The sequence below is a fragment of the Neopelma chrysocephalum genome, unplaced genomic scaffold (assembly GCF_003984885.1).
Source record: "Neopelma chrysocephalum unplaced genomic scaffold, ASM398488v2 Primary Assembly neopelma1_97222, whole genome shotgun sequence".
In the NCBI taxonomy this organism is placed as follows: Eukaryota; Metazoa; Chordata; class Aves; order Passeriformes; family Pipridae; genus Neopelma; species Neopelma chrysocephalum.
In genome coordinates, this window is record NW_020925863.1 from 1,137,454 (window position 1) to 1,152,086 (window position 14,633).

A 14,633-nucleotide genomic window follows, 5' to 3' on the forward strand; every position below is an offset into this window, starting at 1 on the left:
TAATTATAAGATACTAATCATAACATATTAGCACCTAAGTGATTGACAAACTGCCTTCCTAAAGGCACTGACAGGAAAGGTTATAGAGAAAATAACCATTTCACTTGAAGAACTATAGTTCAAAAAAGAGTATTCCCCTCCCTTAAACATATTGTACACTATACAGAACCCTGAAATTTAATAGATGGACAGAGGGATTTCAATTTAGTTTTTAGAATAAAAGATGACCTACAAAGAAAACCTAAACATTAACCCAAGCACAGAAATAAGTTCTGCACACTAAGGGTGAGTGCAGAAATAACCTCTGGGGAAGAGGGAATTTATGGCTCCTGCAGAATCCTCCCCCCAGTTTCGGGTTCGTACTTGACACTTTGAGTGCATCATGCTGGAACACAGCTGTTGCACTGAGGCAGCGCATAAAGCAAATAGGGAATTGCCTAGTTTTTCATCTGTAGGACAGCAATGAAGATGATAATAGAGAGGAACCCTTAAGAACTATGGGCCATACCAGGAAATGCACAATTCTTACTGGCGACCCTCTGGGACATTTCAGTACATTAAGGAATATTCAGGTGTCTTTGGTATCAACAGCAAACACTGAACTAGCTAGAGGACTTTATTGGAGCTATAAAGAATGCTTTCCAAAGGGTTTTGGATTCAGGCACTGAATTCTCCCCTCTTATACTGCCCCAGATAACAAGGGAGCACAAAGCTCGTTTTTCAGTGTGTCAGATCCATATGGAAGTTGGCATTCTCGGTTATCTTTAAGAGGATGCTGCCCCGTGCCACAAAACCTGTGGCCAAAACTTACTACTGTTCTCAACAAACTGTATTTTGTGATTTTGAATTTAAAAGAAAATTCTACACCTTTTCATGAAGCCATCTATACAGTAGATGCAACACAAAAACATCAGCTAATGATAAGAAGAATTTTACCGTGTCCTATATCTGAGACCTGCTTTTCAAGTCCCTGTAATTTTACCTCCATGTAATTCAACATGTATTTAAATTCATCTACTGTCAGCGCTCCCCACTAAGTCTTGTTCAGATCACCACAGGAATTTATTACAAATTTTGCAATGCTTTTGACCTGTATCAGCTTATTAAACTTTTATGAAAAATCAATGGAGTTCAATCATGTTACGAGCTGTTATTCACACATGTGTCAGTGGCAAATGGAGAAGTCTATTTATCCCAAAGTCTAGAGAGAAGGTGTTGAATTGATATAAGTCTCCAATCATATGAACTTAGAAATGAAAATTTAAGAGGATAAAAGATATGCAGCTTTGGAGAAAAATATGAGACCAAGAACTTGGAATCAATGTTTTTGAGGGGGGAAGTGGGTTACAAGTTACATAAATGAAATTAAATAATTCCATAAGCTGATGTCTCAAATAGACACTCTAAGGAGCTATATTTTGATTCAAGGGGAAACAGGCAACTTGATCACATAATTGCATCATTAGAAGAAAGAGAAAAGAAGATGAAAGTATACTTTCCCCTTTTCTTTCTCACTAAGGTAATCTTTAACAGCACAAGCAGGTTAAGGGGGGGTGTTGGTGTCTGGGCCAGTGCAGTCAGAGGACAGTGCTGTCCTGGCACCCACTGCAGTTCTGCTTGGGAGAAGGAATGCAGGGTAGTCCAAGCACCTCAGGAAAGCCTTGAAAGGAGAGTGAGACACCTCGCACATTGACGGTACGATGAACACACAGGTCCAGACAGCCTGACACCACCTGTGCCTGCCTAGTGAGTCCCAAAAACACCGACGTCTGCAGGGGTATGACAAAAATCAATTACCAAACAACCGCCTCTCCAAAAACTATCACACCTTAAACATGGACTCTGGGCTGCAGGGTTACTGTTGCTTACTGCTTTTTTACCTGTATTTTGGGCACACAGACAGGACTAGTAGTTCAACACCATGTTTCAGTTGCAGAGAGTGAAATAACTAGGAGCCAAATTCTGCAGAAACTCTCCTGTGGAAGTTTCAATACTTTAAGTTCCAGTATATTGAATAACCAGTGCACAACACATTAAGCTTTAAAAGAAAAGATAGTGTCTCTTGTTTGTTCTATTTCTTTATTTTTCTTGCCTATTGTTTTGTTTTTAATTTCCGTGAGTAAGCAGTATTGATATCCTGCTGGCTTCCTGCTTAGCCACAGGAGAAGGAAGGGGAATTTTTGCAATAATTTAAAAATACACTGAAAGTATGAAAAGGTTAAGAATTCTGAAGAAAAAAAATAAACTAAACAAAGGCAAAACAACATGAAAAAATTAGCATTTATCAAATTATCAGAGCACATGAGAATTTTACAAAGAATAGGCTATCAAAACTGTCCGTAGTAAAAATATGCCCATGATATTTTAAAACAAAGCTGTGAGTATACCTTGTTTTGTTTGCCTTGGTTTTATTTGGTTGGTTTATAAAGTAAAACTTTGACAGTTATCCAGTTAGCCATCCCAAGGTGCATAAAAGTGAGATTGCTATTCATATTTCTGAACTAGAGGCATAATGCAATATTCTACTGCAAATGGAAGAGACATCTTTTTACACTAATAACAGTCTTTCTGTTCATCATCTTGCCAAATCCATAGGCTAATTGCTTTTATGCCAGCCAATATTTTTAGAGGAAAAGGCAGCCAAAATGCTTCCTCTAGGCAAAATACATTTTGTTGTAAATAAAAGAAAAAAATTAGTGCAAATCAAAAGAGGAAAAAAAATACCATGTTTTAATACCATTTTCAAAGACTCGAGCATTTCACAACAATTCTTGCACCTCCTAAATAAAGGGAGGCATTAGGCTCAGATTGATATTAGTTCGATTAACTAAAACATCTGGAAGGGCTATTTACATGCCTTCTGCATTTAATTAAAGCCTAAGACCTTTCCTTTCCTGCTGCAAGCATACCTCAGCAAAGACCTGCAGGTTTACTCAGCTAGAGTGGACAAGGGTCAATAAACCAGCTTTGACCAGCAACAAGTCTGAAACTCAGGAGCTTCATGCAGAGCAGCACATTTTTATTAAATTATTCTGCAGTCTTGTACTCTTTAACTCAGCTGCCTTCACTGTAGGACACTGAATCAAACTGCAATTTCAAAGAGGAACTAGCAGCAGAGCTTAGTCTTTAACCAATGTTGAGTTCATTTTGTTGCTGCATCCTCTGAAGGGAATGCTGTTTTGCTGTCTACAGACTTGATTACTGTGGGGAAAAGCCCTAAATGGGGTATTCTTTTGGCTTGATAGACAAAACATGTGTGTTGATGCATCTCACAATGTGAACATGGTCACCAAGGGAATTGCTGCTTAACCCTTCTGAAGTTAACTTGGGTACTGCAGGGTGTTTTTGCATGATCTTACATGTACTGAGAAGACAATTGAGGGGAAAAATATTTAAAATGCTATTTTCTACAATTTATATCAAGTACATCTATAATGTAAGAAACAAACAATAAATAAAGATAAAAATAGAAAATTATAGTCGAACAATACTGACACTACTCAAGTTATAAATATTCTCATCAGCTGTTATTTAAGAAAATTTATCAAGACAACAGGGAATGCCTGGAAAGAGACTCTGACCACCCTTTTGACTTCAAACAACATAGGAAACAAACTTGATTGCATTTAATGATTAGTTTAACATCTTTTAAAACCAAATTTCTAAACCTCAGCTCTACTCTATCATTAAATATAATCATCCTTTGGGAGAGAAGGAATTCAGTTATGTGCATGAAAGATTTTTTTCTGTAATGACTTTTCCAAAGCTGGCTTGCAGCTTAGGATGGTTTGTTTGGGTTTTTTGCTTGCCTGGGGTTTTCTTTTTGTTAGGGAGGGAGGGAGTTTTGAATGGGCACAAAGTTGAGAACACAGATTTCAGGTGTGAATCTTTGGTACTGAAGTTTCTAGGATGAGTGGCTGAGCCCACCTCAGAGTTGGGAGTGGAAAAACCAAGATCTTAAGACATCTCAAACAATCTTACACTAAGTTACACAATACATAAAATTGCTTAGTTTAAGTCTGTAAAATGGGTACAATTACACTTTTCTGCCTCATAGTGGTATCACTAAGTTTAAACCTATTAATCCTTAGGAATTATTTAGATACCATACAGATATAAACCATATTAATAAGTAAAGATAGCCCTACCAAGTTTAATGGAGTTATTCACAAACTAGGAGTAAGTGATCAGAGGCAGAAATTCTTTGTTTTCATTATAGCTGCTTTGCTATTTTTGCCAAAGTCTTTATTGGTATCTCACAGGTTATGTTATTTGATAGTGTAAAGGCCAGAAGACCATTAACTTTGAAACCAGGCCAGTTGACTCCAGCTGAAGATCAGGTACAATTCTGCTCCTGCTGAGTACAGTGAAAATATGACTCCTAATTCTCTCAAATTTCCAGAAAAGCTGCAAAATGCTCTTTTTTTCCTTGCAATTATGCTGGTTCAACATACTCTGACTTTTTATTATACACTTATTCTGCTCTTGCCATATATCTGTTATTTTACAGGAAAGTCTACTGTTAGATTAATACAATCCCTTCCAACTTCAATATGGTGGTTTATAAATTAGAGTAGCATGTGTTAAAGATCTAATTTCTAATTACAGTAAAGCAACAGAAGAGGTTGAGGGAGAAATATGTAGTTCATTGTCAGTCGTTGAATCAAATAGCCTCCATATTTGCTTGGAAGTAAGGCCTAATCAGCAATCTCCTCTCTCAGTAACTACTCTTCTTTAGCTTTTAAGCCAGGCATATAGGCAATTAACAAAAGCTCTTTGGTATCTGTTAAGAAAGCCCATTAAATTTAGTAAACCTTCCTCTCTAAAGAAAGGCATGATTTAGCCAACACAGAACAACTCTGATAGCATTAACAAGGCTATAATCAGAATTATTTCTCATTGTGTCCAATTTAAGGGGAAAGGACAAAGCACTGTGAGTTATCAGGTATCTTTGGTTTTTGGTTCATGTTTTTTGGATGGAGGAATTGAAAAAAAAAATTACTAAAAAAATGACTACTTAGGAGCTATACTGCCAAACAACAAAAATATTCTTACAATCTCTATCTATGGAGGAACTTCATAAACATACCAAGCAAACTGGTTGTCTGAGAATGTCCCTTTATGGTGCAAATATGTTTAATTAATCTTATGACATATGGAAAAATGTAAATGTGTAATATACAAAAAGTTTATTTTAAATTACTAGACCAGGTTTCAATTGCTGATAACCTCAGGTCAGATATACAATAGGCCAGGCCTCTGTGAAGCAGTAAACTTGGCATCGGTTCTCTACATTCAGGCATAAACTGATCAGATTTTGTTTTGCAAAGGTCATTTAATTAGTAGTATCAGTAACTATTACTACCTTAATTTATCTTCCTTTAGCTAACGATACCATTTTGCATGTGCTAAGTAAAACAGGAATTAACAAAATTCCAATGGCTTACTTAAATGATAAATAACAAACCATTTTAAGGAAGAAATCTCCTAGGGAGTGCGGAAAAACCTGCAGCTGAAGGCAAGCGAGTCAGGATGTGTAACTCTGCACAGGCATAAACAGGAAATGGAGCAGCTTGCATTTGGATTGACAATCTGGCTCCAAAAGGCTCATCTACAGCGGGCACAAAGCTTGACCCCTGTCAAACATGAGAACCGTGGTTTCATAAGAGTTTTCTGTCCTGATGCCTCTCTGGGTTCCCTTACATAAAGTAAAATATTTCTTTCTCTATCATTCTACATGGCCAAGAAAGGTCTTCCTTAGTGAAATACTTAAGATTAATGATGTCATCTTTATTGTAAAACATTTCCTCATGCATCCACTTCCTACACGTTTGGCAATAAACCCCTTGGATTGGAAACATCAGAAATTAATCATTTTGTAATGCAGAATAATATTCCATTCTTTTATTGTCATGTTCCAACATAACAGAGGAACTAGCTTGATTTTCTAGAAAAGAAATCTCAAATGCTATGCCCACCGGCGTCACCAGGGTTTAACTCCACTTCTGCTTATTGCCAATGTTTCTGATGCACTGACCCCACAAGAATTAAACATTGTGCAACCTCATTATGCAAAACCTTACCCTGCTGTTTCCAGAGCGTGTGTCCTGCAAGCATAATGCATTCACCATAATGCCAGGAGATGATCTCCGTGCCGAGCGGTGCTGTAGACCTGCCAGGACAGGAAAATGACCAAAAACGCTTGGGACAATAAGGTGAATCACAGACCTTTCACAACAGAGAGTTGTATCAGACTCCTTCCATTACATTCCACAGATAATGACGCCTGTAAGGAGTCATTTCATCCCTAAAAACAATATGGGCATTGCAAAACTTAAAGGAAATTACCGGCAGTAACTTTATTCCTAAGGATGTTTGCCATCCAAGGCTTTGGTCTTTGTACAACAGACACAGCACTGAGGAAAGAAGATTAAGCCATGCAACGAAAAAATACTAGTGAGAAGAGCATGAAAAATTTAGGAGATTGTTCTGCTTCTCTGAAACATTTTGGGGGAAATTTCACAAACAAGATTTTCAAATCAATAGCCTAAAGCTCAGAATGAAATGGAACCAACTTGAAAAAGTTATGCAAACCAAATTTGGATCTGGGCACCTTATGTTCAAAGCTTCTGAAAATGGGAACTGGTCTTGTATCAGCCAGAACACACCAGGAAAAAAATGCACTATTTGCCATGCCACTTTTGCAACTAATAGTGAAATCAGATATTAAAATTTAATATTTTTTACTTACACTATGGTCAAATAGTGTTGTCAGAAAGGAAAATGGTTCTGTAAAACATATTTTGTTAGAAGTACCTCTGTTTTGCAAGTTTTTAAAAACCCCAAGCAAGATTGAGACAGGTTCAACCATTTATTCATACATTTACTTCTTCAAAAATCTTCTCCATAGTATAAACATCTTAGAAAGAATATTGCTAGCATACTCCATATAAGCCTTCAGAACATGCTTGCAGTAGCCCTGTTATGATGCTGCAGAGCTCTTTTTATTAAAACCTATACAGTGTGATGGGATTTCTCTCAGAAGAAATACACATGTTTTTGTCCATTTTGTGGAAGTTAGTCCTATCACTAAGAAGCAGCTGAATGACATACGCTGGGATAAATACAAGTGGTTTTATAAAGAAATAGTTCATACCAATATTAGATTCTTGTGGTTTAAAAATCTTTTTCAGGTGCCTTTTTTTCTATTTTATTATTTGTACTATGGTGACCAGTAAGAGCTAGATCTACAGGCCACAAACCAAAAAACAAAGTTCTTAGCTGGAAAGGTTAGTGTCCATTTTGATCTTCTCTAAGACCTTCATCTGATAGTTATGGGGAGGAGAAAGAGCTAGTTCGGTTTCATTTTAAAATTAACTGAAAAAACAGTTGATTTGCATTTTGCAGACAAATACTCTGCAAATGGATGTGATCTTTCACCCATATATTTGAAAGAATGTTATATCTCCCAATTTTTTAAATCAGTACAAATAAGAAATGTTTTTAGTGCTTCAAGCACTTTTTGGTCATTTTTTTCAAGAATGGTATATGATTAACTAGAAATCATGCTCAAAAAGTACAGCACTGTTTTGGAAAGATTTTCTCATTCAGAGCCTTCCTAATAATTTTATTGCAGCCTCATGAAAAACAATAGATTGAGCTAAGCTTGTGTCCCAACAATTAATCTGTTTTAGCAAGTAGAAGGCAGGGATCTGGACTTCCAGTAAAGTGGACACCAGGAACAAGGGTCAGAGGAAGGAGATGTAAAATGTCCATTTGTCACCTACACATCTTAATCACTAATAAAACAGCAGTGGATATGTCAGAGCCTTTCAGGGCAGAAAGCAAACCACACCACGGCCCAACATCTCCATCAGACGGCCAGCGAGCGCCGGTGGCACACCGTGCTGAGGCAGCAATACCATCCGGCCTGGCAGCCACCAGCTGTGAGCAGGAGAGGAGCTGGCACAGCACGGGACACGCACGTTTGGTGGGGGAGGTGCTGGAAGGAGGTTACACTGGGGGAAAAGCAAGGGGAAATTAGATGGGACAATCAATTACAATATTTGAAAGCATGTGATTAGCATACAATGACCAATTTCCTATTTAAAAAAAAAAAACAAAAACACGTTCAGTGGCATGTATTTAAGGCATATTGAGAATGTTATTTTAACACATAAGCAACAATAGTTTAGAAATCCCTAATACGAGCTGAGGATGGAGCTAAGCACCCCAGTAGTGACACAATATAAACTTCAGCACATGAAATACTGGAAGTTGATGTAAACAGCTTTTAATAGCAGTGAACATTTGTTCACTTTGTTTAGACCATCTGGATGTTCCATTGTGTTCAGTTCAACACCGACGGCCGTCGGGTGACAGTTGATATATGTTAAGTACAAGCAAAGTGCTTCAGCCCACTCCAGGGACCCCGAGGAGAACTTTGCAGTGCTTTGTGGAATACGCTGTCAGACCGCAGCACAGTCGCCTGCATCCTTAATGGCTTTGGGCCAAAGTCCTCTGGGTTTTGTTGTTGGGGTTTTTTTTTAAATCAAAGCAAAGTGGTGCTTTTACTGTTTGAAAGGTTAGGAAAACTATGCCAAAGTTCTTCCAGGCAGCTTGGAGAGCATCAGCTGACAGGAATGATTTTCAATATAGAGCAAAGAATAAAGAGAACCAGTAATCCTGAGAGATTCCAGGTTTCACTCACTTTACATGCCATGTGGCTAACAGCCATGTGAATGCCACAAAAGAAAAAAGTTACTAATAAACGCAATGATGTAATTGTTCTGAAGAAAAGATAGGAAATCAACAGTTAGAAGCACAGAGACTTTCCCATGCCCATCCAGTAATATACTGCATTATATGCTGCCTACATTTTGAATAGTTGGTGATACATCCTCTGCAGGCAATCAAAGCTGTCTTTCAGGTACACTGGCCATTTCACATTTAATCACTGATTGTGCAATGCTTTGACTCCTGAAATTAAAAGAACTATGTAAAGGAGAATTGCTATTATTACTACTATTCTGCATCTTTACATAATCACAACTTCAGTTCAGCTTTATACAGAAGCAGAAAAGGCGGAAATCTGAAAGCTTATTCAGATGCATCCACATACAGAAAAAGTATTTTAAATTTTAAGGTAAAAAATTCAAATAGTTGCTCCCAGCCTTTTCTTAGCATATTGATCATATAGCGCAGAACTGGTTTTCCATCTCCAGAAATATTATTATTTACTAAATCATGTGATACATCTGGAATACCACTGAAAATATAATTCAATTTTTAAATCTCAAATCAACAGGTACAAAAGTATTGAAAAACATGGAAAAAACCACCCTAGATGTGCATAGCATATGATCTTCTTTTGCTTTCAGTTAAACTGTTAGGTTACATAATCTTTTTTGTCACTGGTTTTTTCCTGCAAAGTTGAGCTCTTAAAAGTTTGGCTCTTATAAGCTGTTGCACTAATCTATTTATCCACCAAAAAGGCAGCACACAAGCAGCAACACTCCAAGGTTTTCCACATTATACCTCAGCTCTGATGGGGGGCCAAGAGTACATATGAGTTTCCATTCTGGTTTAACAGCCTCAGGAAGGCTATTCCAAAGGGTGCCGGGTGATACTGTCTGTTACAGAGGTATCCATGTCACACCATCCTGCAAGAATGAATATTGTTTCATCTACTTTGAAGCTACCAAGCAAATAGCATGTGCATGGCAATTTAAGTCTCTATTTGGAAACAACCTCCTCTTTCTTTTTTTCAGTCTAACCCAAAAGAAATGATATTAGGAATAGAAATACCTTCTTCTGAAAAGATTAGAGAGAGCCTCCAAATTATATTTGAATTCTACAAAAATTGTCCTGTAAGTTATATATGTTTGAATTAATGTCATCCTTTCCAAATGTAATGAAAAGAAGTAACACCTCTGAGTGAAGTTAGAAAGCAGTAAATGCATTAATTTAAAGAAGGCTTTACATAACTTAAAAAATATACACATTTTACAAAATCACGTAAAAAATAAAGGTGATCAACACATTCTGCATTCAAGCTCAAAAACATGATCAAATTACAACATTCAAATACAGACCACTATTATTGTAAAGGAGTTGCTACAGCTGGAGTTAATATCCAGCTCAAAATCAATAGGATAACTCAACTAATTCAGCTGGATTTCTGCTAGAAGACAATAATATACCTACATTTCCAGCATGGATGTAACTTCTAAACCTTCTCTTCCATCACTGCAGTGTGCTAGCTTCCATAATTCTGCAATAGTTAACACAGGATTGCCTCTTTTCAACATTATTCCCATTTTGGAGAGATTTTTGGAAAGCATCATGCACAGCCAATAAGCATTAAGAAACATATCACATTTGTGATGTGAATTTGTATTTATGCTAGGATTTCAAATAGTTTTATGAACATTAAATAAGTGCTCCAATACTAAGAACTGTAACTACAACACAGTAAGTTTTATCTAAATTTCCAGGGATATAGAAAGGCACAGAGAAGGCAACTTAGTCAAAGGGCATATGATGTCTAGCTCTGGCTCTGTTCCAAAGAACACCTATCCCAAACGCTGCTCATGCTCAGGCACTACCACTGTTACTCTCAGGCACATGGTGTGACTCCCAGGGATGTTCCTGTGCAAGGCTAAGGGTTGGACTCGATGATCCTCATGGGTCTCTTCCAACTCAGCATATTCTGTGAAAGCAATTACAACAAATGCAATGCATTGTTATTTTCTTAGCAAAATATTAAAATGTAAAAAAATTATCGACCAATTACTATTACATCAGACAAGAAATCTATTGTAAATTAATAAATCACGAAATCATTTGCTCTTTGAAAACCAATATAATCAATAGTTCTCATGCTATTTTATACCATCATGTAGTTAAGCAAAAGAAAAACGCAGATATTATTAAAATGTCTTCTCTCAGAAAATGTCAAAGTTTCTACTTTGTTTTTGAAAGAATGCAGTGGGTATTGCAAGTTTATGAGCATTCACACACAAACCAGTTGAGTATTTAATTTTTTGCATTTGTGTAGCAATGTAATATTTCAAAAGAAATGTAATCAGATACAGAAGTAGTTATTCAATAGATGATAAATGGATGTACTGTAAAATGTAATGTCACCTAGTTAAAAAAGAAAAGAGAGAGAAGATGCTAATTCTGCTGATGAAGATATTGTTTTTCCCCTCTTGTGCCCTATTCATTATGCAAGGCTGCAGAATATGAAGTGTAGTGTGTGATCCGGGCGATCTAATGATCTCCCACACCTGCTCATCTGGTACAATTTTAATTAACACTCCAAGGAGGTTTGTCAAGAGTAATCAAAAACATTGTCGCTTATAAAGCTGTGGCAAGAAATCAATAGTTTTCATCAGAAAAGGTAAGGTCTGGCATAACTGAACCATTTAATTGCTTCATTCCAATAAACAAAAACTGCACATTTTAATGACTTGATTTTGGAGATCAATATCTAACCACATATTGCATTAAACAGCAACATGTGGTGGGATATTCACAGCCATTTCAATTCAGAATGAAGCATTCCTCTTTTTTTATTTCATCTCGGATGGCAATAGGTTGCTGAGCCTATGCAGTGCTATGATTTATATCAAATGAGTGACCTCTAGGGCCGTAAGACTAGAACGGGTGACTAGTTCTCAATGGTAAGCTACTGGCACTTGACAAAGTGCATGAAGCAGAATGAATTTACTTCTCTTTTCCTCAATCATCAACAGGCTCTGCCCTGACCCCCATACTGACTCCTATAACAAGATCTCCTGTCTCTGACTGAAAAATTTACTGTCATGTCTACTTTTCATTGAGCTCAAGTGAGTACTTCTGTCACCTTCAGTGAACTGAGTCTGTAAAAGATTTAACTAAACACCAGTCACATTTTAAAAACTAAGCAAGAACAACTCATATAAAAAATACCACTTTTAAGCACTTTTATTTCTTAAAAGTCCAGGAGCTGTGCCTTTTTATTACAGTTCTGCTTCTTTAAGTGTTTGTCATTAACCTGTTAAAAGCTACTAGTCCACAAAGAAATGAATTAAAGGCCCACGGTATAATGCAGGTATCATAACATTAGTAAAATATAGTAGGGCTGGAACACTACTCCTGGACACAAAGGCAGCCAAAGTTTAAGTGCTTGTGAACTATGAAATACTCACACATGAAATTTTATATATGGAGAGATAGCAGCTATAAATAGCACAGTCATTTGAATGAATGAACAGATTTGTATACAGTGTACAGCATCACCATGCTCAAAATACATCTATATATAGCCATGTTATTAACAAATTTTTTTAATATTCAAAGGTATTTCATTTTAAAGCAGTATTTGTAAAACATTTGTTACACATACTTTCAATAACAGTTAACATAGAATATATGATACCTAGCTACATATAAAAGCATGCATAGTATATCTTAATAATTTTAACTAGTATTTTACTAATTCTTTAACTTTATAAACTAAAAAGAACCTAACATTTCAAGAACCGTGTCTATCAACAAACAATAAGGCAATTAAAAGAATGACACTTGATGGTTTATTCCAACATCTCACTAAAGCCTTACACAAAATTTTCACTCCCTCTTTAATTTTCAATTCTTTTACCCTCCCTGCTTCACAGCTTCTGGCTATTGGCTTTTACAATCTGTCCCTAGGGAGCCAGGAGTTATTACCCCTGTCGATGGAAGAGAAAGGGATGTTATTCCCCTGTCACCTTCTCCGGCTCCGGCAGATTCCTACCTCTGATCTATAGCCTTCATTGGAGAAAAGCGTCTGACATGCTGTTAGTTTTCAACCCTGTCAGATCCATCTACCCATGCTGCTGGCATTACTTACTGGAGTCAGAGTCACAGGAGTCAGACCAAAAATTTCAGAAAAAAACCACTATATCCACTCCTATTTGAGTAAATATAAGAGAGAAATGTCTATTGCTAAGCATGTAGGGTTTCAGGAGGCACTATGTGCTTCATACAGTTTGAATCTGAGCTTAGAAACAGCTAAAGAGAATCTGAAATTATTCATGATTGCAATAGAAATATTGTAGAAACTTAGTAACACCAGCTAAACCCAAAGGATACAGAACAGTTAATTAAATGGACTTAAGAAGTTTAACAATTCCTTCAATACTGTTTTAACAAGCTACTGCTTAATATTTTAATGCTTCTTTTTAATCAACATTCACATGACAGCTACATAAAATGGGCACCTTAGATGGTGGTGGGGAGAGGCAGCACGAGATATCTATGATTCACTTTACTTGTATCCTGCCTGTCATCCCACAATGCAAATCTACACATCAGCATTTTGCATGCATTATTTTACAGGATTTCAACAGGGTAATAACCTTTAATGGTAAAGTATCTATAAGGCAAGTGTATAGATGGCTGGTTTAGTTCCTCTTATACTCCACATGCTCAGTAACAAGGACTCATCCCCCTGCCCCACACAGCTGCTCAAATAGCACAGAGCTTGGCTCTCCACTACCTCCTCTGGTCAGGTACTTCTCTCACTTAGTTGTAGCCAAAAATACTGTGCTTGTTGTGACTGTCAGCAAGGGGTGGTGCTTGATCCCAATAGGCACAGCTTTTGCTCACACCATCAGCATTTGTGATACAGGCAAAACTGGGAAGTCCTGCTACAGCAGCACTCAATGCCTCTTTGGGCAGATGGGTGCCCCTCTTCTCACTAAGCTCCTCTGGGCAGAGCTTCTCATGTACCTGTTTGCTTCTCCTTGCCTTTTTCCCCACCCCCTTCTCCTTTCTCTCTCTCTTTTTTTTTTTCAACAAGGCCATGGGAAGAACAGATTTGCTTCCCCTTTATGTATTTTAGAGCACAAGCTCCTACTTCCCATATTTCACCATAAGCAAGGAGGCTGAACAGGGAAGGTGTTGCTCTTTTCCTTTCTCTCCCTGTACTCAATAAGAAGTAGGAGCAAGCAAGCTAGTATTAGAGGAGATAAAGGATTGGAGTCAAGGCAGTGACTGTAGATGGTGCAGGAGGAGAGCTACTGGACATTGCCCTGGTGGCCAGAAAGGCTGGAGCAAATCCAGAGAAGGGCAACAGAGCTGGTGAGGTTAACTAACAGTGATTGGACTGAGCTGGAGGTAACAAGAACAAGAAACAACAAAAAGCCAGAAAAATGTGAAAATATTTCAGAGGAAATTTAGATGTCATCAACATGAAAACACAGTTCAAAGCTTCAAATGCAGAAGGAAGTCACAGAGAAAACAAAATACAGGAAGAAAGGATGAGAATTGGGAAGACTTATTGCAGAGAAGACTGAACGGGAACAAGTAACAAGGAAAATGAACGAAAATGTGCTGACCAACAAAAAAGCATTGACTGAAACCTTGAAGCCCAAGGATGAAAGTTTAAAAAAGAGAGAGAATACTGCTTGAAAAGAAAAAAAATCCACACAAATAAAACCAGATCATATAGATTTTACCTTAAAGAAGAATCTGTTACTGACTTTATTCAAGCGTTAAAGGAAAATATGATTGTGGTGAAGAGAGAAAGAATCTGACTATTCACCGGGCAAAAAAGAGCAAGAAAAGAAGCAAAATAAAGTGCAGAGGAGGCAGGATTATGTTTA